Source organism: Xenopus tropicalis, chromosome 5 (genome assembly GCF_000004195.4).
Source record: "Xenopus tropicalis strain Nigerian chromosome 5, UCB_Xtro_10.0, whole genome shotgun sequence".
Classification (NCBI taxonomy): Eukaryota; Metazoa; Chordata; class Amphibia; order Anura; family Pipidae; genus Xenopus; species Xenopus tropicalis.
In genome coordinates, this window is record NC_030681.2 from 15,135,415 (window position 1) to 15,158,003 (window position 22,589).

The 22,589-nt window shown below is 38.4% G+C and overlaps 1 protein-coding gene and 1 long non-coding RNA gene across 2 annotated transcripts in view; one reads left to right on the forward strand and one right to left on the reverse strand.

Moving 5' to 3' along the window:
- LOC116410914 overlaps positions 1-6,250 on the forward strand; it is an 85,724-nt gene extending 79,474 nt beyond the window's left edge. Inside the window, exon 3 of the long non-coding RNA XR_004222750.1 lies at positions 5,953-6,250. This is a non-coding gene — a long non-coding RNA (uncharacterized LOC116410914). The remainder of the gene's footprint in view (positions 1-5,952) is intronic.
- Positions 1-22,589, reverse strand: part of trerf1 (transcriptional regulating factor 1) — a 106,102-nt gene that overhangs the window by 68,920 nt on the left and 14,593 nt on the right. The gene's annotated exons all lie outside the window — the stretch shown is intronic.

Below are 22,589 nucleotides of genomic sequence, written 5' to 3' on the forward strand. Positions count from 1 at the left end.
AACCATTTTTAAAAACGTGATTATTTGATTAAAATTGAGTCTATGGGAGATGGCCTTTCTGTAATTCGGAACTTTCTGGATAAGAGATCCCATACCAGTTCCAATTCTCTTTGATTTTGCTGCTGCACATGTTAGCACTAAACACCTAGAACTGGAAAGATTAAAGGGTAACAAGTAACTGTAAATGCTACAGTGTTGGCACCATGGTATTTTCATGATGGCACAGCACTAAGAGGGTTAACATAACTGTTGATATAAACATATTTTGCACAATTTTTGACAAATATTTTTTTTCTTTTATAAAGGTGTGGGTCTTTGGTTTATATTTTTTAACGTTTACCCTTGAAGATCACTGTATGGACGGTAAGAACCAACAAGGAAGTGAATCATACATTGTACAGTGTTGATGCTGTTGCAGGTAGAACCAGGGCTGTATTTAGGTCCGACGCCACGAGCGAGATGGAAACTATAGCAACTCCCATTGGCTTCTATGGGAACTCACAAACATTTACATTCAAGTTTTTTATGTTTTTGGCACTTAGTAAATTTTGCAAATTTGAGTTTCAGAAGCTTCAATTGCGGTAAAACTCGAATGTTAAATTCCCCTAGGTCTTAAAAAGACAAGCAAAAGGAGATTCCTGCCCTGCACAGCTTTTAAAGGAGAAGGAAAGGTAAAACTCAGTAAGCTTTATCAGAAAGGTCTATGTAAATACAGCCATAAGCACTCACAGAAACGCTGCACTGAGTCATCTGTCAAAATAAACAGGACTTGTTTTCCTGTGCCAGAGACATGCAGCTCTCTGCTCTCTCCTGCTCCCTCCTCCCTCGAGAATGCTAAGAACTCACTCCCCCCCTTAGGAATGTGGATCTGAGCCAATCAGCAGGAAGCTTCCTCATAGTCTAACTAACTGAGCATGTACACGAGTCTGGGTCTCGGTGCAGGAGTGAGGCATTATGGGAACTTTCTTTACACAGCTCAGTGTTTTTTCTTCCTGGTTGGCTTCAGATCATCTGAACGGGAGAAATATGGGCAGACTTAAGGGCACTATTGAGAGAACTGAAGGTATGCCTGCAGCTTGAGATTAACTCTTTATTAGCCTTTCCTTCTCCTTTAATCTTAGTGGGATAAGTAGGGGGTAACTTACAGACACCAACAAGAGGATAATCAGTGCACAAATGGACTGAGGGAAGTTTCTCTCTAGAGAATCATTCCAAATGTAAGGAGCAGCAACAAAGAAAGATTCAAGATGGGAAACAGCAGTAGAAGCGGGTGGTGCAACCCACCTACATACTTACATATAAGTCAGTGTCCATCACCTCTACAAGTAGGAGCGGAATTGACTAGGTGCAAAAATACATACAAATTAGCAAATTTGTTGCACTGTAATAGTTTTTGGCTACTGAAGAGTATTCCAGTCATGGGCGGCTGAACCGCTCCGTGGGTTTAGGGGCACATTTATTGAGCAATTTTGAGAAAAAGTTACACCTTTTTTTTTTTTTTTTACTTCTAGATATTTTCAAAATTTATGAATGGGTTTTTGCCAGTACTTGATTATTCTGATATTGTTTCTTGAAAAATTTGAGTTTTTCAAAAATAACTCCCATAATTTGTGATTTATTTTTCTTGTAAAAAAAAAAAAAAAATCGTCAGGTTTGATTTGTCAAGTACAATTGAGTCCTATGGAGGCTCAGAACAGTCAGTGACAGCCTGTCCTTGGCACATTCTCAAGGTGAAGTGAATCCCCTCATTGTTTTCTGGTTCACCAGGTTTCAAAGAGAAGTTAACCCGCTTATTGTTTTCTATTTTACCCAGTTTCAAGTGAAACTTAAACACATTATTGTTTTCCAAGAATAAGCGCCAATGCTCCTAAAATGGCTGCTGGAGCAATTCCTGTTTGGGAAAAATAAAGAGGATTCATGGAAATAAATGTCTGTTAAAACTCAAATTTTTCAAGTTTCAACAATACTTTCAGCTTGAAAAATTTGGGGTTTTTTGAATGTAAACTTAAAATTTTCCTACGAACGATTCAAGCATTATTGTGACATTTTATAAATACAACAATGATCGAGTTTAATTCAAATTTATACCGTGTAAAGTTTATACGACTTTCAAGGTTAGAAAAAAACGAATTTCGTTTTTCGTTTCGTTACGAGTTCGAATCCCGAAATGGGAAAAATTCAGATTAAATACGATAAATTCTGATGATCGGAAATGTCACAAAAATGCTTCCGAAAGAATCACAATAGTCACGATACTATCGTATTGGCGCTCCGAAGGTCAAGACATTTTCATATAAGAACGATCGTAAATGGCGGGAAAACCTTTCCCTTTCCAATTTTGTTGCCTAAATTTTGTCACAAGGTACGAAAAAAAAAATCGCAAAATTACACACAGTTCTATAAATTGGAAAAAATACAAATTTTTTGTATTCAGACTCAATCGTACTTTGATAAATGTGCCCCATAGTGTATAAATTCACTAGGTAAACGATATCTGCGTGTGTACGTAATTAACTAGGAATTAACAGTTCATTGCCTTCTTATACAATCATTACCTCTTGATAACGTATACACATCATTTGTAGCATATTACCTAAAATTCTTTTTTATTTAGTACTTTATAGTTTAACATCCAAGTTGAATTCGTTATCTTGTACTTTTGCACTTTTATAAATCATTATTTGCAGCCAATCATTTTTCTCTGTCTGATAATGTAATGCAAGGAAAGGGCATATTTCAAATGATTAAAGCACTATACCCTAAGGGGTTAACCAGATGTGTCTACTTTCAGTTGCGTCTTTCTGTTTCATAGTAAATCAGAGAGGGTGCAAGCTGTACATACAGTAGGCTGAGGCAGTGAGTGGGGGGGTAGGCTTTTGGCCACTTCAAATGTCCTGTTTCCCGCAAAGGTAGAACGATCAGGTACGTGTGTGTTTCAGGGAGAGTTTCAGTCTAGGGGCTGTCCCACCAAACTGCTCCATACCCACTTTCTGTTTCTTCTTTTTTCAGATAAGTATCACATTATTAAGGGAAATATACACAGCAAAGAATGTATGCTTATCAGACTTGGTAACGTGCTTTACGGGATAGAGAGGCAGATTCACAAAAATTTCAAATGGAATTTTAGATTTTTTTAAAATTAGAAAAAAATTGACCAGTTTAATTGAGCAGTTTTTCTTGATTGTCAGCATTTACAAAAAAAACGGAATCTGAAAAAAATGTGATTTTGTTAAATCACATGGAGAAAAGTCAACTGCATTAAAAACATCTATTATTCACTTTTGACAAGTCTGAAATATCTTGTTATTTTTTTTTTTTTTGAAAACCCAAATTTTGAAACAGCTTGAATTCTGATACATACATCCCCAGTTGACTTCTGCAGACGTTCGCCAGCTTTAAGTTGCTGAACTTTTGTCTTTTTCATTTGATGAATTTTGAAAATTCAGTTTTGTAAAATAGATTAAAAAAAAAAATAGAAAAAGATTTTTTTTTTAGGAAACTCAAATTCGAAAATAGCTGGAATTATGAAAATAACCCCTCCCCCCGTTGACTTCTACAGAAGCTCACCAGCTTTTAGACGCTGAATTTTTTTTTTACTCAGTCTTTTTAATTTGCTGAATCTTGAAAAACAGATTAAAAAATAAGTGCAACTGCATTTTTTGGAAAAACATGAATTACAAAGAAAACACCATCCTGAATTTTGATAAATCGTCCCTTTATTCATGTATTTTTATCTCCCAAATTGCTATATTTCACTGTTTTTTCACATTCAAAATTGCAGCACAAACACTTTTGCATTCACTCCCATTGTGGCCGCCATCTTGGATTGACTACATCAGTGAGCCATGGTGCCATACTAAAGCCTGTAGATGTGCAGGACAGTACATGTATTTAAGGCAAGCCTTATAAAATCCAAGATGGCTACAAAGTTGTATTTGGCAGGGAAAGGAAAAGCTCTCTTGCTGCTCAAAATACATGAACAACGTAGGGTGACTGAGTTGTGTTATACGCTCTATATACTCATCATGATTACCCTACAAAGCAGAGCAGAGTTCTTTTAAATGAGACAAATCCGTTGACTTGTATTTTAAAGGAGAATAACAGAGACCGACGCACATTCATTGGTTGTATGTTTCATTAGTACTTTAGTCTTTGCAAGCAGATATATTTCCAAAAAAAAGAGGGCAAAACCAATAGAGAAGGGAAGATATGTCCAAAAACCAACACATCAGTCCAACCGTGAAGTTTGTGGGTACTAAAACAGTATTGAAGATAGGCCCTTCCTTCTGACAACCCCTTTTATTTAGGATTAATCTACATTATTTAAAGGAGAAGGAAAGTCATTTTGGCATTTTACTGCCAATAGATTTGCCACATTAGTGCCACCTAGAACAATATATTTATTCTGCAGAAACCATTACCATACCTGAGTAAACAGCTTTAGAAGCTTTCTCCGGTTGCTTAACATGGCAGCTGCCATTTTAAATAATTACCTGTTTCCAGCTCTAGCCGTTATAGCTGAGATCACACATTCCTAAGGGAGGGCGGAGGGAGTTCTTTGCATTCTGGTGGGAGGGGGGAGCAGGAGAGGGGAGAGAGGAGAGAACTGCGCAGACTCTGGCCACAGAAATTAAGGATTTTTCTGAGAGAGGAAGTCAGGCACCCTAACAACAAGTTTACAAAAAAGGAGACAAGAAATCCTGTGTTTCTTTTGATAGAGGACTCACTTTCTGTGAGTGCTTATGGCTGTATTTACATAGGCCTTTCTGATAAAGCTTACTAAGCTTTCCTTCTCCTTTATAGGAGACTGCAAGTCAAAATGTAAAAAGCATACTGCCCAATATTCCTCCTATTTAGTAAAAACGCCACACTTTTGGCTCACCTCAAATATTTACTCAGTCACACTTAGGCAGCCATCTCTAAAAAGGTATTCTCCCTTCCTTTCCCTCCTTGCTTCATACTGCACATGTGTTTCATTCCCTCCCCCCCCCCCTCTGCCAGATCCGCTTCTGATTGGCCGGTGGGTATGTGTAGCTCAGAACAGGAGACAGGATCAAGTTACACACATGCTCAGAGAATAGGAAGGCTGCCGCTGGCACCTGCAGGAAGGGGAGAGAGATTTCAGTGATGTCACTGTAGGCTTCACACTGCTGTAGGCTGCCAGCACCATATCTCAGAGAAGCAAGCAGGGATCTGGGAATTTAGATATGCAGTAAGTACTTAAAAAGAATGCCTTTAGACTTACTTTTAATTTATATTAACCTTTCATTGTCCTTTAAAGACACTTCCTTGCAATTCTATACACAATAACAGACAACTTGGCATTTATTCTACATTTTTAAAATTCCAGCATGTCCTGAGAGGTTCTCCTTGCCTACCTACTGGGATACCTCCTGCATAGCCATAAGCTAATGAACCATTGCCTGGGGCATCTATATTCTACTGGACTCCAGTGAGAAATAATATCAGCAGTAGTTGAGGCTGACACAAGGTACATAGCACCGCTGAGCCGTATCTCATATAACACTAGCTTCCTGGGTATCCTTGATAAAACATTCTATACACAGCCTACAGAGTGGATAACATTTATATATATAACATTATTTCTTAGAGAAAAGGATTCACATAAACAGTATAAGCAAATCATGTTTATAATATACATAATAATAATAATAATAAACATGTTAACTACATTCTATGGATCTTGATCAAGAGACTCAGTATCAAATACGTGTCCATCCCGTCTCACAGGCAAGAAAGAGTTCATTTTAACGCAAGGGCTACACCTTTTCATCTTGATCTTTGTTTTTTGTGGTTAGCAAATTTATTGTTACAAGATCTCACCTTTAGCTAAAAACGTTTGAAAGGTTTAACTCTACATTTTGTTGTCTTGTTTTTTTTTTTTATAATCTCCCTTTATTCTTGCCTGTGGGTATGTATGAACTTTCTTAGCACTGCGACAGTGATGAAGATATAGAAGCAACAGGAAGCCACCAGAACCCATAAAGGCTCTACAAGCAAGAACTTGTTGCTGCCTCAAAAAAGACTTGTTGTTCTTCAATACGAGAAAGATGTCAGATGAAAGAGTTAAAAATCCATTGTGCTAAATCTGATCGAGTTATTATGAAATGTTATTACTTATCTTTATTCCACACACTATAAAGAGATCATTGTGGTCATTTCTAAATAAAGTCATATTGGCATTTTACTGTCAATAGATTCACCACCTAATTCATTCTGCAGAAAGCTTTACCATACCTGAGTAAAGAGCCCTAGAAGCTTTCTCTGTTTGTTTAAGATTGCAGCTGCCATTTCAGCTTGGTCTTCATAGCTTCCTGCTTGCAGCTTAGGTGTTATAGCTCAGATTACACATTCCTAAGGGTGGGGGGGAGTGAGTTTTATGAATTTTTATGGGAGGGGGGAGCAGGAGAGGGAAGAGGACTGGGCAGACTCTGGCCCAAGGAATGAAGGATTTTTCTGAGAGAGGAAGTCAGATACCCTAAGAACATGTTCACAAAAAAGGAGACAAGAAATCCTGTGTTTCTTTTAATAGAGGACTCAGTGCAGCATTTCTGTGAGTGCTTATGGATGTATTTACAAAGACCTTTCTGATAAAGCTTACTTAGTTTAATAATGAGGCTCCTTAATTGTTATATCTTTCCCCGTAACATAGTTAATGATGAGGAAGCAGAAGACACCACCATTTCAGTTGATGCTATTGGGCCTTTAGGTGAATAAACATATGCATATATGAAAACGATTGAACACAATGTCATATAACTACAAATAGTTAAATGTGTTCATATTTAAAGAGATGCTAAAGCTACAACCCAAAGTACTCTAACTTGTACTACAAATTAACATTTAACAGTTTATATACAGGGAAACATATGAAGGGGAAACCCTGGTTTACTTGTCAGGAACCCTGAAACCACATCCCATTTAGTAGACTCCTCTCGCGAGCTAAGCTGTAAACCATATGAAAAATATAAATGGTACAGGCAACTATGTTTTGTAACAAATGAATCAAGCTTCAAAAAAGCGTTAAAAAGAGCTGTTTTTATTCTCAATTTCTAACATGTTCTTCATACTGTTCTTCCTATACTGTATGCCGATCCTTGCTATCCACCTCATGCATTGAGAAGCCCACACTGTCCACCTTCAGTGGAACCAAACAGTTGCATTATGGTAGGAAACAGAAGGCACTAGAAATGATTTGTTAGGGGGAATCATCAAGGGGTGGTCTTGCTGTGAATATATCTATATAATAGGAACTGTCTGGTCTAGAACCAGGGACCTGCTCTTTACATTCCATCAGAGTCAATGACTTTTTCCCCTGTCCATTTTCTCCAGGTGACATTGCCTATGATCCAACTGCATGCAGTAGCCCAATTAAGGGCTGCCTCCTCCCCCAGACCAATTGCCCATTCTTCAGAATTGTTTTCTGCCTGTTCCTGTATAAATCGGTATATCTAGTATAAATAAATCTAAAGCCACTGGATTGTTAAGTAATCATTGAAGACGTTTCACTGCTCATCCGAGCAGCTTCTTCAGTTCAACTGAATGAGCAGTGAAACATCTTCAATGATTACTTAACAAGTCCACTTGCTTTAGATTTATTTATACTAGATATACCATGACCTGGATGAATGCAAATCTTCATAGTCATTTAAATCGGTATGTTTTACTCAGCACATCAGCTCTTGTCCTGTAATTTAGTAGGTAATTCTACCACTTTATAAAGTCTGAAGGTAAAAATGAAAAACGTCATTTCTAATTTATGGATTTAGTTCTATTTTAAGTGATATTTTAAAGCTGAGATTATGTAAATAACCTTATTGCTATTAGTTCTTATTTTTTGCCACCCTGCAGCAAGGCTTCCAAACCACTTTCTGGTTGCTAGGGTATTCATTTGGCTATGAGAAGTACATAAAAAGGTTTGGGTCGAGCAAAGGATTAAAACTTAAGTGGCTGCTAAATTTCACAGTAGAACTATCCCAAATGACTAATGGTTTAAAAATTATTCAGGGTTCTATCTTCACTTTAATATTATCTCCACCTTGCAAGAACCAAACATGGAGTCGCTTCTGTCTCCCTGTTTGACCTGTTTAGCTCAAGAAATAACAAAAACCATAAATCTGTTGTGATTAAAGCAATAGGCAAAAAGTATATTCAGTACAAGTCCTATCCATTGCACTCGTGTTGAGCAAGGGGTGTATTGTCCCTTTAACCTCATAAGGTTTTTTTTAGGTTTAAAAAATAAGATCTGAATAGCACTGTTTATTCATAACTAAGGATCCTAGAGCTGGGCGGTATGACCAAAAATTTATATCACGGTATTTTTCAAAATTATATCGGTATCACGGTATTTGACGGTATATAAATAAAAAATAAATAATAAATATTGGTGGCCCCCCACCCCCCCCCCCCAACAACCCCAGCCCCCCCAACAACCCCAGCCCCCCCCCAACAACCCCAACACCAACCCCAGCCACAACCCCCCCAGCCCCCCCAACCCCAGCCACAACCCCCCAACCCCAGCCACAACCCCCCCAGCCAGCCCCCCAACCCCAGCCACAACCCCCCCAACCCCAGCCCCCCCAACCCCAGCCACAACCCCCCAACCCCAGCCCCCCCAACCCCCCCACAACTCCCCAACCCCAGCCACAACCCCCCAGCAGAACTTACCCAACTTGTGGTTCCTCCAGCTCCAGCGATGCGTCCTAGCGACGTCGCGTGCGCGCTGACGTCACATGCGCGCCGACGTCACGTACGCACGGGCGCAACCCGGATGTGATTGGAGAAAAACAGCAGGAGGCGCGCATACCGGTATAGCGGTATGTTAAAAACGGTATACCGGTTAAACTAAAGGATCCATTGAATCTATAAGTTCTGGATTATGCACTACCAAACCCTATATGACTCCTAATTTGCAATATTCAGATTTGAGACAAATTTTTTTAAAAAAATGGTAATTTTAGTCATCAAGAGTGAAAGTATTACATTACCTTAAAGGGCAGTTTATTATCCATCATGCTTGGGGTTTATTTTTACAATTAAAAGAAGAAAGAAAGTACGATCAATGTTAGGATCAGTTTCAGGAAAAGTAAAAATACGACAGTAGGAAAAAAAGAGAAAGTAAGAAAAAGTAGAGATCTTAGGGCCTTAACGATTAAAATTAAAGTTTATTTTTTTCTTTGAGCAGCACCTTATGTAAGAAAAAAATGTGACTATTCTTGGGTTTGATTTTTCACCGGAAAAAAACGCGACACAAGTGAGAATCACATTTTCTATTCATTCTCAGTGAGGCTGAAAAAGCTGAATGTCGTTATAAACTGGGAAAATAAACAATGTAATTATGTTAGAGAATATTCCCACTGATTTCTACACAACCTTTCTGGTGACTTTTTTACAACTATTCCAGGTTTCAAAAAATACTCACCCCTTTTTTTCCAGCATCCATTTTTTTCCACAGACTTGATTTCTGATAAATCAGCCCTTAATCTCGCTTGTGTTTTCTTGCTTTTATATCCAGTGTACGAATCTGACAATTGTTAGATAATAAATCTGCCGAACTAAATTGGAACCAAGAAACTAAAGGTGGCCACACACGTGGCGATTTTCGATCGCTCCAATCCACCACTAACGTTCAGGGCTGAAACAGCAGATAAGGAGGTAGAAACAATAGGATTTCTACCTCCTTCTGCCGATTCAGCGCTGAAGGCAGATTTTGCTCAGGCGCCTTCTATGGCGCCTAATCAAAATCTTTTAACCTGGCCGATCGGTGAGTCGACCGATATCAGCAGCTTCCTGCAATATCGGTCGCCTTGCCGACTTACACGCACTGAATATCGTACGAAGATATTAACGGTGCGTGTATGGCCAGCTTAAATGTGAACCCTGCATATGGTCAATATGGCAATTGGTCCCTAAATCCTACATTATTTTGACCTTGAACCATTTTTGTTGATAAAAAATGCTTCTACAGTCACAGCTAATATACAAGGCACATCTACTTGTTTTTAGCTGCAAGTAAATGCAAAGCAAATCAGATAGATATATTTAAATTGTTAGCTGGGAGTAAAAGATCAGAAATAAATATAATATCAGATGCTGGTTCCTTCTGACATCCAACAATATACATATAATATTCACCCTCTTTTATGCATAGGTTGGTATTTATTTGCTGCTCTAGTAGAAGCTTAGGGGAATATGTAAGCCCACAATCACATCTTTTCCCACAATCACAGTTTTTTTCCCATGATTCAGTGCATTTTTAGGGAAAAAGTTGCAGTAAAATATCGTTAACTGCATTTTCCTATTTATTTTCAAGCACAATGAGATAATCTTGACTGGCTTTTATATTTCAGAACATAATGTTTTTCAACTAGAGTTGCACTAAAAATGTACTTGGCCAGAGGACAGGGGGGGGAGCGACTGTGCTATAGGGAGATGATCCACACAATCAAAGGTTTAATATATGACTTATATTTCTCCCAAAGACTATGCATATCAGTTTATGTTTCTTTGCTCTGTAAAGATTGTTAGATATCTTTATAGCAGATAACACTGGTCCATTGCAAACTGACAAACAGAAAAGCTTCCATTGTTATAGGAAAATGTCATTACTTGTAACTATTGTGCAAATGCAATTTCTGTAAATTGTAGGTTGTTAATGGAGTGCTTATATATTTTCTAATACAATTAATTAGGAAATTTAATGGTACAGGTATAGGACCCATTATCCAGAATACTCGGGACCAAGGGTATTCCGGAAGAATAATTTGGATCTTCGTACCTTAAGTCTACTAATATATCAATAAAACATTAATTAAACCCAATAGTATTATTTTGCATCCAGTAAGGATTAATGCTATAATGCCCTGAAGCCAAACGATTGAATTAGAACGACGAGTATAGGCGTCCGTCGGTTCCGCTCTGCAACAAGACATCCGACTAATTTCCAAACCTGCCCGATCGAGATCTGCCCGATTTAAAGGAAAAAGAAAGGTAAAGTCACTTGGGGGTGCCAAAATGTTAGGCACCCCCAAGTGACTTTAACCGCCTACCTTTTACCCCGGGCTGGTGCCGCTGTCAGGAGAAAACAGCACCAGCCCGGGGTAGCTGCCGGCGCTTCCTCCTTCCGGCTTCGCTGCGCGCGCATGCGCAGTAGAGTGAAAAGCCGAACTTAAACATTTAAGTCGGCTTTTTCGCTCTACTGTGCATGCCCGGCCACCGGCAGTTTAGGAAGTGGAAGGCGGAAGGAGGAAGTGCTGCGCTCCAGGTGCCCCGGGCTGGTGCTATTTTCTCCTAACAGGGGCACCAGCCCGGGGTACAAGGTAAGCGGTTAAAGTCACTTGGGGGTGCCTAACATTTTGGCACCCCCAAGTGACTTTGCCTTTCCTTCCCCTTTAAGGCCAGATATCAGTCGGGCAGGCTGTTGTTAGTGCCCCTACACGGGCCGATAAGCTGCCGAATCTGTCTAAGGGACCCATATTGGCAGCTAGAATCGGCCCGTGTATGGAGACCTTTAGTAGTTAGTTATAAAGAGAGGGTTCTGCTCAAAAGGGCTTAAAACGAAGGGGAGAAAAACATAGGGAGAGGGTTATCTGTATTGCCCTCCAAGTCTTGATATTAGTAGTTAGTATGTACTAAAAATCAAGGCACCAGTAGTTAGGGGTGTTGGCAAAGAATAAAGGTGTTATGAAAAGCTGGAAAGGTTTACACTGTTATTTTGAAGAAGTGGGTTCCAGAACTGGAGGCTATGGGAATGTCTGATGAAATTGGGAAGGGAATTCCAGGTAATGGGTACAGAATGTGATCTGCATGTGTTAGAATAACAATTTAAGATGCAGATGTGCAGAGTGTAGGTTGCCCTTTGGGACGTAATTTGTAACTAATGAGGTGATGTATGATGAGACCATGTTTGAGAACATTGATCATCAAATGTGTGGGGAAGGGTCAAATACAAGAAATACTCCTAAGCTGAAAGAATCAAGATTTTGTCAGTGTCTGCCTGTAGGGAGTGAATGAGAAGACTCAAAAATAATTCCTAAATAGGGTACATGGAGAACGGGGGATATATTGCAGTTAGGAGAACAAAATTAGAAGGTGAAAATTTAACCAGTTCAATTTTGTCCATATTAAGTTTTAGTCAACAAAATAATACAAATGAAAGAAGCTGTAACATGAGCTAGAAAACAGGGCAGCCCCAGAATGGAGAGATAGGAGTGCTATCCGCTTTAAGATAATACCGAAATCCAAGTCCAGTCGTAGAGATTGAGAATAGCAGGGTTCAAAGAGCAGACCCTTGAGTTACCCCAAAAGAAAATAAATGGGGAGAGGAAGCGGAGTCTGTGTGACCAACAGAAGATGGTTATAGAGCAGATGAGACACATGACAGTGCAGTCTGTTGAATTTTAAAAAAAGCAGAGAATATAAAGTAACGTGAAATCATCAACTGTGTCAGAGGCTCAGGACTGGTCTAGTACAATCTTTATAATCATTGCTTGTGCTTTTATATGGTCATGGAACTCCTCGGTGACTTATACTATCCGTATATATTATACAACAGGGGGAAGATTATTCCCTATATATACAACTATATACAAATGTATACAACATGGGTGAGGTTTTATGTATTAAGCTCTAAAATCTGCCCCACATTTATTGCAAAAAATGTCACTATAGGTAAATTCTTCTTTAAAGGAAAACTCTACCCACAGAATGAATACTTAACCAACAATTAGTTTATATTATGTTTAGTGACCTATTAACAAATCTCGCCAAACTGGAATATATATATCAGTAAATATTGCTCTTTTACATCCTTTCCCTTGAGCCGCCATTTAGTGATGGGCTGTGTGCTCCCTCAGAGATCAGCTGACAGGAAGTGATGCAGCTCTAACTGTAACAGAAAGTAGTGTGGGAGTAAAATACAGAACTCTGCCCATTCATTGGCTGATGGGGCCTAGCATGTATGTGTGCCTTGGCTTGTTTGTGTGCACTGTGAATCCTATGATCCCAGGAGGCGGCCCTTAATTCTTAAAATGGCAATATTCTATTTAGGATTACCCAATGGTACATACTACTAAAAAAGTATATTTTTATGAAAATGGTTTATTTAGATGAAGCAGGGTTTTACATATGAGCTTTTTTATGCAATTTACATTGTTTGTGGGTATAGTTTCCCTTGAATCTAGGATTGTGCTATGGGACAAGAGTCTTGAAAATTTGCAGAGTAATATATAGTAAGATCACACCCAAACAAAGAGGAGTACAAAGCAACGCTATGAAGGGCCCTATGACTAATAACCTGTTTCATTTTCTTGCTCACTCGCAAAATGAACAAGTCATTTAATTTCACATCAATCTACAAACTTAACTCGGAATGAAAAATCCCCAAGGTGTAATTTTGTCGGTTTCTCCCTCTCATGAACGCCTTTGCACCTGTGCTGTGTGTTGGCTGCAGTCAGTGGGAGTTGCAGTACGAGGATGTAACTCCACTATCAGTAACGGGGCAGCAGTGGATGTGAATTACTGGTAGGTGTATAAGTGAGTAAAACTGTGCCCTGTGTAGGAGTAACGCAGAGTACGACATTGCAAGAAATTACAGTTATTAGTCTGTCCACAATTAAAATAGAGCTCCGGGGGAGTTATGCTTACAAACATCTCGTACATACACCGAATACGATCCACACTCAGCACTAATGAAGAATACTGGAATTATAAGCAACTTTCCAATTTTCATTCATTACATGTTTTTATTTGTTTTACAGTTATTTGTAAATCTTTAATATATTTTGCTATTGAAAACATGTCCGTTTCTATGCCTTTTGAAACAATGCAGCGGAAGCCAGGGGGCAGAACAGTCCTATTGGGTTTATTTAATGGTTAAATGATTCCCTTTTCTCTGTAATAATAAAACAGTACCTGTACTTGATCCCAACTAAGATATAATTACCCCTTATTGGGGCAGAACAGCCCTATTGGGTTTATTTCATGGTTAAATGATTCCCTTTTCTCTGTAATAATAAAACAGTACCTGTACTTGATCCCAACTAAGATATAATTACCCCTTATTGGGGCAGAACAGCCCTATTGGGTTTATTTCATGGTTAAATGATTCCCTTTTCTCTGTAATAATAAAACAGTACCTGTACTTGATCCCAACTAAGATATAATTACCCCTTATTGGGGGCAGAACAGCCCTATTGGGTTTATTTAATGGTTAAATGATTCCCTTTTCTCTGTAATAATAAAACAGTACCTGTACTTGATCCCAACTAAGATATAATTACCCCTTATTGGGGGCAAAACAGCCCTATTGGGTTTATTTAGTGTTTAAATAGTTTTTTAGTAGAGTTAACAAATGGAGATCTAAATTACAGAAAGACCCCTTATCTGGAAAACCCCAGGTGTGTGTAAGTAAGCATTTTGGGGGAGAAGGGGGCTAGCAGGGTGCTGGGCAAAGTAGTATGCTTTGAGCACCAATACTATCAAGTCCATCTCTGAGTGGGAGAGAGAGAGAGAGAGAGAGAGAGAGAGAGAGGGAGGGAGGGAGAGAGAGAGAGAGAGAGAGAGAGAGGGAGGGAGGGAGAGAGAGAGAGAGAGAGAGAGAGAGAGAGAGAGAGAGAGAGAGAGAGAAAAGGCTAAGCATTTGTCATGACTTGATAAAATATTAAAAAAAAAAAAAAAGTTTATTTATTAAAAAAAAGAAGTTGTGCACACAAAGAACCAACGTTTTAAACTGTTACGGGGCCTTTCCTGCTTTCCATGCTGAGCAATATTGCTAAGAAAATTAATAAGTTTTGAGATAAAATGAACACAATGAAAATGAATGCGGCTTAATGATTAGGAAAGTGAAAGGTATTATGTTTAAACACAGTTAGCACTTGGTAAAAAAAAAAGTACCAGACTGTAATAAATCAATCACCATATGAATTTCAAATCAAGGCTAAAGGCTGGTAGGTGCTGCACTACTGTGCCAATAACGGTGGATATGCTGGCTGTTGGGGGGCTTGGGGGCAGCCATTCAAGCTGAAAAAAAGTAGAAAAGGCACAGGTTACATAGCAGATACCAGATAAGCTCTGTAGAGTATAATGTCATTTTATCTGTTATCTACTATGTAACCTGTGCCTTTTCTCCTTTTTTCCAGCTTGAACGGCTGCCCCCATGGCTACACCACAGAGTATTTATATAAACTGTAGTAGGGTTTCTAAAGCAAACACACAAATATTACCGACGCAGTTGAACAGTACATTATAAATTAATTACTTTGCTACATTTCCTTTTTTGGTGTTACTGTTCCTTTAAAGATCTGTGGAAAAAAATCCAAAGAGCCAGAGGCTGAAAGCCCCAGACTGGGCCGGTGATGAAGCCCCTACGTTAATATTTCACACAGATTAAAGAGAAGTTACTGGCGGTAAACAGTTGTCTTTATAATAACAGGAATAGCACAACCTATACAATTAAGTATATAAAGACTGCACCCACATAGTTCTCAAGAATTTAGTGTTTGTCGCTTAAAATATAAGAAGGGTATTTTGAAGGGATTTTTTTACAGTAATACCTTTCTGTGCCCTGTGCTCCAAACTCCATTTTCCCATTAGTGTTGCTGCTATGAGGACTACATTGCTGATGCTAAACACGAGCCCCAGGGCAGAGGCTACAGGCCCATACCGGCGCTTTAGGAATCTATAAAGGGTCTCTCTGATGACCAAGAGGACTGAGTGCATTAGACACAGAGGAGGGACGCGGCCGCTTCATTGGGGTAAGTCTGGTAGCCGTAGTGGGACCAGCAATAGCCCCGCGTAGCTACGAATAGCCCCGCGTAGCTCAGTCTCTATGATGTTTTTCAATATCCATTTTTATTTTTAGAATCCTCGTAAGAGTAAAGTGTATTTTGCAACAGTAAAGCAGCGATGAAACGGAGATATCTGGTGGTTACGAACCAAACAGGAAAAGTTTAGAAGCAGAATGCTGCTTCCTTATATAAATGCAGAGACGGGTGATATCAATTTTTTTTTACAATAGTCGTTCACCTTTAGTAGGTAATTCTGACCTACTGTTTTCAGCTTTTATTTTCTTTATTACTTTCCTTCTTCTTCTGCCGGCTCTCAAATGGTGCTGACTGACCCATAACAGCCAAAACCCCTAGGCCCTCTCCTATTCATATTACAGTCTCTTGTTCATACCACCACCTTGTTGCTAGGGTACATTGGACCCCATAACCACATAGCTAGCATAATTCCAAACTGTAGAGTGGCTAAAAAAAAAAGCTAAATTACTGAAAAACAGAAAAAATTTTTTTTAAAAATGCAGACCAACTGCAAATTGTCTTGAAATGTCACTAATCTGCATCATAGTAAACGTTAATTTAAAGGAGAACTACTCCCTTTCAAATCCATATTTCTTAAAATTATAACATGAATATTGTAAATGTTGGATGTATTGGACCTTAAAAAACAATTTCTTTTGCATCCGTCTATTATTAGCCACTGCTAGCAGCACCCTTTTTACCACCACTGAGCCCTAGTTATAAAGAATAGGGGGAGGGGGGAACATGGGACATAACTGTTCAGGGAGTTTGCAGGTCAGTTTCAAAAGCAACTAACTGAACAGTTATGTCCCACAAGTCACTGACTAACTAACAGCGTAGTGAGCTTAAAGCAAGAAGTAGTGTTCTGGCTATTATGCTGGACATCTGCCCACTCCAGCCTTTATAGATTTTTCACTAACTAACTATATTGAAAACAATATGACTATGAAGATTTTCATTCATCCAGGTCATGGTATATCAAGTATAAATAAATATAATCATTATATATATAATAAAATATATATAATATAATCATTGAAGATGTTTCACTACTCATCCGAGCAGCTTCTTCAGTTCAGTTGAACAGAAGAAGCTGCTCGGATGAGTAGTGAAACGTCTTCAGTGATTACTTAGCAAGTCCAGTTGCTTTAGATTTATTTATACTAGATATACTGAAAACATTTTCAATTTGTCGATTTTGCCCAGATTAATTTTTTACACTGAACTGTTCCTTTACAGTTTATGAAAAGGTTTTTGGAAAATAACTTGAAAATAACTGTGAGCATAGAACAAACATCTGAAATTGAGCCAGTTGTACAAAAGAAATACATGTTTACACTACACCGAGTTTTAAAAGAATGAAGTAGAATTTGTGATTTAATAAAAGATTACACATGAAACAAATGACACTTTAAATAATTCTCCACATAAAACAGAACATGACACTTTTCCTTTTGGATGACTAGACTCGACTCTTGACCTTTGCAAGAAGCCAAAAATTTTACAAGGTGTTGTAAAGATGTCAAGCCTTCATTGGGCCTCCCAACAGATTCTCTCTGGTCCCTGTCAATGTCACAAATAAGAAGTAGTGTAGACAGTGGGCTGGCACTAGCAATTAAAAATGTAAATGAAGCCATATAATTAGCAAACTTTACATACTTAACATACATTCTAACTGTTCTTGTTTGTATAAATGTATTTAATTAATACAGCATACGCAGTGCCCTGCCCTAATAAGACACACAGAGCTACTAGTAGCAGGTACTTTTTCACAGCTACTAAACTCCAGAAAATCCCCTGCCATAGACAGTACTGATCATTGCCTCTGCTAAACACACGTAGTAGAACTATCAGTAAATGATCAGCATTGTCTATCTTAGTAGCCACGACAAGTAGCTGCTACTAGTAGCTCCGTGTGTCTTCAGCCTAAAAGCTCCCCCTTTAATGAAGCTGCTCCAGATTTTGAATTGTACTCCAGCTGTAAGTATGTCAGCACTGCTTCCATTCCTGCTGTAAAACTCAGCACTTCCAACTTTGCCTGCAGCCAAATAACTGAATATGGTTACACCCAGTCACACAAGGTAAAGTGTGGTTGGCTGGGTGCAACAGCGTACAGTGGTTTTGCCATGGTTGCAGCTCAGAGCAGCACTGCAGCATTAAAGGAACAGTAACACCAAAAATTGAAAGTAATTACAATACTGCTGTACCCTGAAGGTGCAACTGGTCTCTGAAAGACTACTATAGTTTGTATAATCGAAGCTGCTGTGTAGCCCCAGGGGCAGCCATTCGAATGAGAAAAGGCACAGGTTACTTAGCAGATAACAGATAAAACCTCATTATATTCTGCAGAGCTTATCTGTTATCTGCTATGTAACCTGTGCCCTTTCTCCTTTTTTCCAGCATGAACGGCTGCCCCCGGGGCTAAACTATAGTAGGGTTTCTGTAGCAAACACCTCAGTCGCGGGGCGACTAATCTCCCCGTCTGTCACCTCCCTTAGTCTCAAGTGGGTGGGGTTTGTCCCAGGAAGGGAGGCCAGGGACAATAGGAAGTGGATATTCAGTATTGCGCTACTGGAGGCCCCTTTCTGCTCATATTGATAGGCTAAAATAGCTATTGACTGGGAGGTGAAAACATATATATCAGCATTACAAACACTATACACTAAGGTACATTGTTCACTGACTATGAATGATTGGTTGTGACAAAAAGCGCTCTTTAGGTTTCTGATTTTTGGGCAGGATAGAAAGACTTTTTACTTTCAACTTTTTTGGCCAAGATAAAACTTAATACAATTCTATAAGGTTAAGACAGAAAAAGAACTGCAACTCCTAAAACAGGAAGAGCAGGACCTATGTGGTTGGAATAGGCCCAGTTTCCCTTGGTTAGGCTGAATAAACAAGCCCAACGTGAATTTCCTCTATACATTTTAGAAAGGCATACGCAAAAGCTTCACACTTCTACCGCCATAGTATGTTGCTATTATTAAACAGAGTATAGCTGAATCTTTCATGGTCTTTTGGACTGAAGTTGAATGTGCTCAATCCTAACTGTCTGATATCGGTAGCTAAGGCCCTAAATCTGCCAGGAAGAAACTAAAGAATATGCTCCCCACAAGATCATCTAATATATCTCCAACCATGAACAATTTAGGAACCTAAATATGTCCACAATACAACATTTTGGCATAAATTAGCTGCCCTCCCATATAAGATCTTGCAATTATGTGTAGCTGTGTAGCTTCCTCAGAGAAAAGCCATATCAAAATATTGCAAACAGATTTGTAAGCACTCCCATAATGTGCAGGATCTGTGACACCAACATGGGGACCATATCCAGACTTTCTGGAGCTGCTGCATATTGACAACTATACTACCATACTTGTTGATATCTAAGTCCAATCTTCTAAAGACCATTGGGGAATCCTTGCTCCTTGTGTGGCTCTTTAATAGGTTTCTGAAGACCTCTCGAATGTTGTGAAGTGGGAAAAACCTTCTTATGGAACACAAATGTGTTCCATAAGAAGGTTTTAGGTTTTACATTGGCTGGATTGTTGGTTGATATGCATAGAGGGATTCCAGCAAAATATGAAAAAGTTTGAAAATGTTGGTCACAATATTTGAAGGATTCTGGGAATATGTACCACAATTTTTAATGATGTATTTGTATCAAAACTGTATGTTGTTTAGTCCAGGAACGTATGCATAACAAGGCACTTTATTTTGCTTACTGTATATATATATTTGTTTTATATGTTCCTTTGAAAAAAATAAAAAAGGCAGGAATTCTATAGAGTAGATCTCATTAAAACCCCCTAGTGACTAAAAGAGGGTAATACATACCAAATACAGACTTCTGTACTACTCAGAGGATAGAAATCAAACAACTAGTGATGAGTGAATCTGTCCCGTTTTGCTTCACTGAAAAATTCGCGAATCTTTTAAAATTTCCTTTTCATTTTGCTTGCCGCGGGAGACAATTTTTTGTCATGTGAAAATTTTTGTGCCCGTTTCGCGAATAAAATGGTGGAACACGGAAATTCACTGCAAATCCCTGCCTGGTGAATAATTTCGCTCATCACTATTAACAACCCCATACGGATAGCCTAATTTTATAAAAACTTTTATAAAACTATGGGAACTTTTGTAAAACCATGAATAGCCGTTTTATTTAAAAGCTCAGAGAGGTCAGAGATCCCAAAAGGTCATATAAAAAGTAAAATCAAGCCCTTGTTACTACCTGCAGAAACCTATCAGATCTATCACCCAAGGTGGTTCCTTTTCCTTCTTTAGGAATCTGAAGTTATGTTCTGGGCCAGTTTAGCCATGGCTTTAAGTCAAGTTCTCCAGTTCTCCTGCTTCTCTCCCTCCTCTCGGTTGCTTTTGGTATGTGTGTGAAAGAAACTTTTACTTTGTACTTTAAGCATCAATCTCTTCTTTCAAGTAGAAGAACTAAGAATCTTATGAAATGATCTGCCCTATCCTTTTCTGCTGCAACACCCATACTGGAGTGTCTTACCAATGTATCTGATCAATCAACTTTTGGATGACTATGTGGATGGCCAAACAGCATTGTTCTGTTCATTTGTTTCAATGGCCCAAACAAGTACATCTCAGTAGCAGGAACTCAATTTGCAGTTGTCCATATAATGAACTGAACGCTTAGGGGCCCATTTATCAAAGTACGATTGCTTCCAAATACAAAAAAATCGTATTTTTTCTAAGTTTTCATGCTGTGTGTATTTTTGCTGTTTTTGAGCCCTATGGGAGGCTTCCAAAATCATGCACAGAAGGTTCAAAGTCAGAAAGGTTTTCCCGCCTTTTACGATCGTTCGCATACGAAAATTTCAAGACTTTCAGATCGCCAATACGATATTATCGTGACTAATACGATTTTTCGTAAGCATTTTCGATCATCAGAAATTATCGTATTTAATCCGAATTTTACCCAATTAAAAAATTACAAAATTAATAAGCATGAGAAAGATAGGCCACATAATGCTTTCTTTCAGCCTCAGATATACTTTTAAACTACAATTATAATAGTTTATAAAACCACACTGACAGTGCAATGGCAAAAACAGAGAAAATGAAATGCACTGAAGCCAATCTATGTATTTTCGTGCACTTGTTTCCAAGATGTGTGACTTTTTTTTTTCTTTTGACATTGGCGCCTATAGGCGTTTTTCATACGGAAACCTGACGAAAAATTTTGCTCATCACTACTGTGAACGTAACCACCCGTCACATGGGTGAATTTAAAGCTAAAACAGACCTAAATGTAAAATACTAAATTTTTAACTGGGGTGACTGGTTTATTAGCAAACAGTATTATTAACCTTTACATTCTGTTTGCTGTGTGAGAACTATAAAGCAATGAGAGAAGCACAAATTTCTCTTTTTTTGATGAGCCCCTTTTTACACCATGTGTGTAATTGTGAGACTATATCTATTTAACACTGCTAATCTGATTTTTCCTATTATAAAGGAGTAAAATGATAAAAAGAACTAGGAAACCCTCCTTGATGTAAGTGCATGCAGGAAATTGTTATGTAAAACCTACAAAGCAAAGTATTTTAAAGGTCAAGGTTTGAAGGCAACCGCATATCATTCTCAAGTTGCTGTAGTTTAGTCGTCTCTCGCGCATTAATAACCCAAATGGAGTTTTTGTTTCCGAAAATCAGACGCAGAAGCAGTCTTGGCGAAAAACACAAAGGGAAACAAACTGAAACCGTTGTGCATTGCAAGTACCTTGTCACCTCGCACAGACCTCTGTCCCACTGCACCGAAACCAGCCCCTAAACAATAACAAACATATTCTTATTTACCCCCACTGGAAATTTTAGCACAGGTATGGGACCTGTTATCCAGAATGCTCGGCAACTAGGGTTTTCCAAATAAGGGGTCTTTCCGTAATTTGGATCGCCAGACCTTAATTCTGCTGAAAAATCATTTAAAAATTAAATAAACCCAATAAGATTATTTTGTCATCAATATAGATGAATTATATCTCAGTTAGAATCAAATGCAGGTACTGTTTTATTATTACAGAGAAACGGGAATCATTTAACCATTAAATAAACCCAATAGGGCTGTTCTGCCCCAATAAGGGGGTAATTATATCTTAGTTGGGATCAAGTACAGGTACTGTTTTATTATTACAGAGAAAAGGGAATCATTTAACCATTAAATAAGCCCAATAGGGCTGTTCTGCCCCCAATAAGGGGTAATTATATCTTAGTTGGGATCAAGTACAGGTACTATTTTATTATTACAGAGAAAAGGGAATCATTTAACCATTAAATAAACCCAATAGGGCTGTTCTGCCCCCCAATAAGGGGTAATTATATCTTAGTTGGGATCAAGTACAGGTACTGTTTTATTATTACAGAGAAAAGGGAATCATTTAACCATTAAATAAGCCCAATAGGGCTGTTCTGCCCCCAATAAGGGGTAATTATATCTTAGTTGGGATCAAGTACAGGTACTATTTTATTATTACAGAGAAAAGGGAATCATTTAACCATTAAATAAACCCAATAGGGCTGTTCTGCCCCCAATAAGGGGTAATTATATCTTAGTTGGGATCAAGTACAGGTACTGTTTTATTATTACAGAGAAAAGGAAATCATTTTGAAAAATTAGAATTATTTGATTATTATTAAAGGTCTATAGGAGATGACCTTTCTGTAATTCGGAACTTTCTGGATAATGGGTTTCCAGATAAGGGGTCCGATACCTATACCTGTATCAAGAGATACATAAATTGTA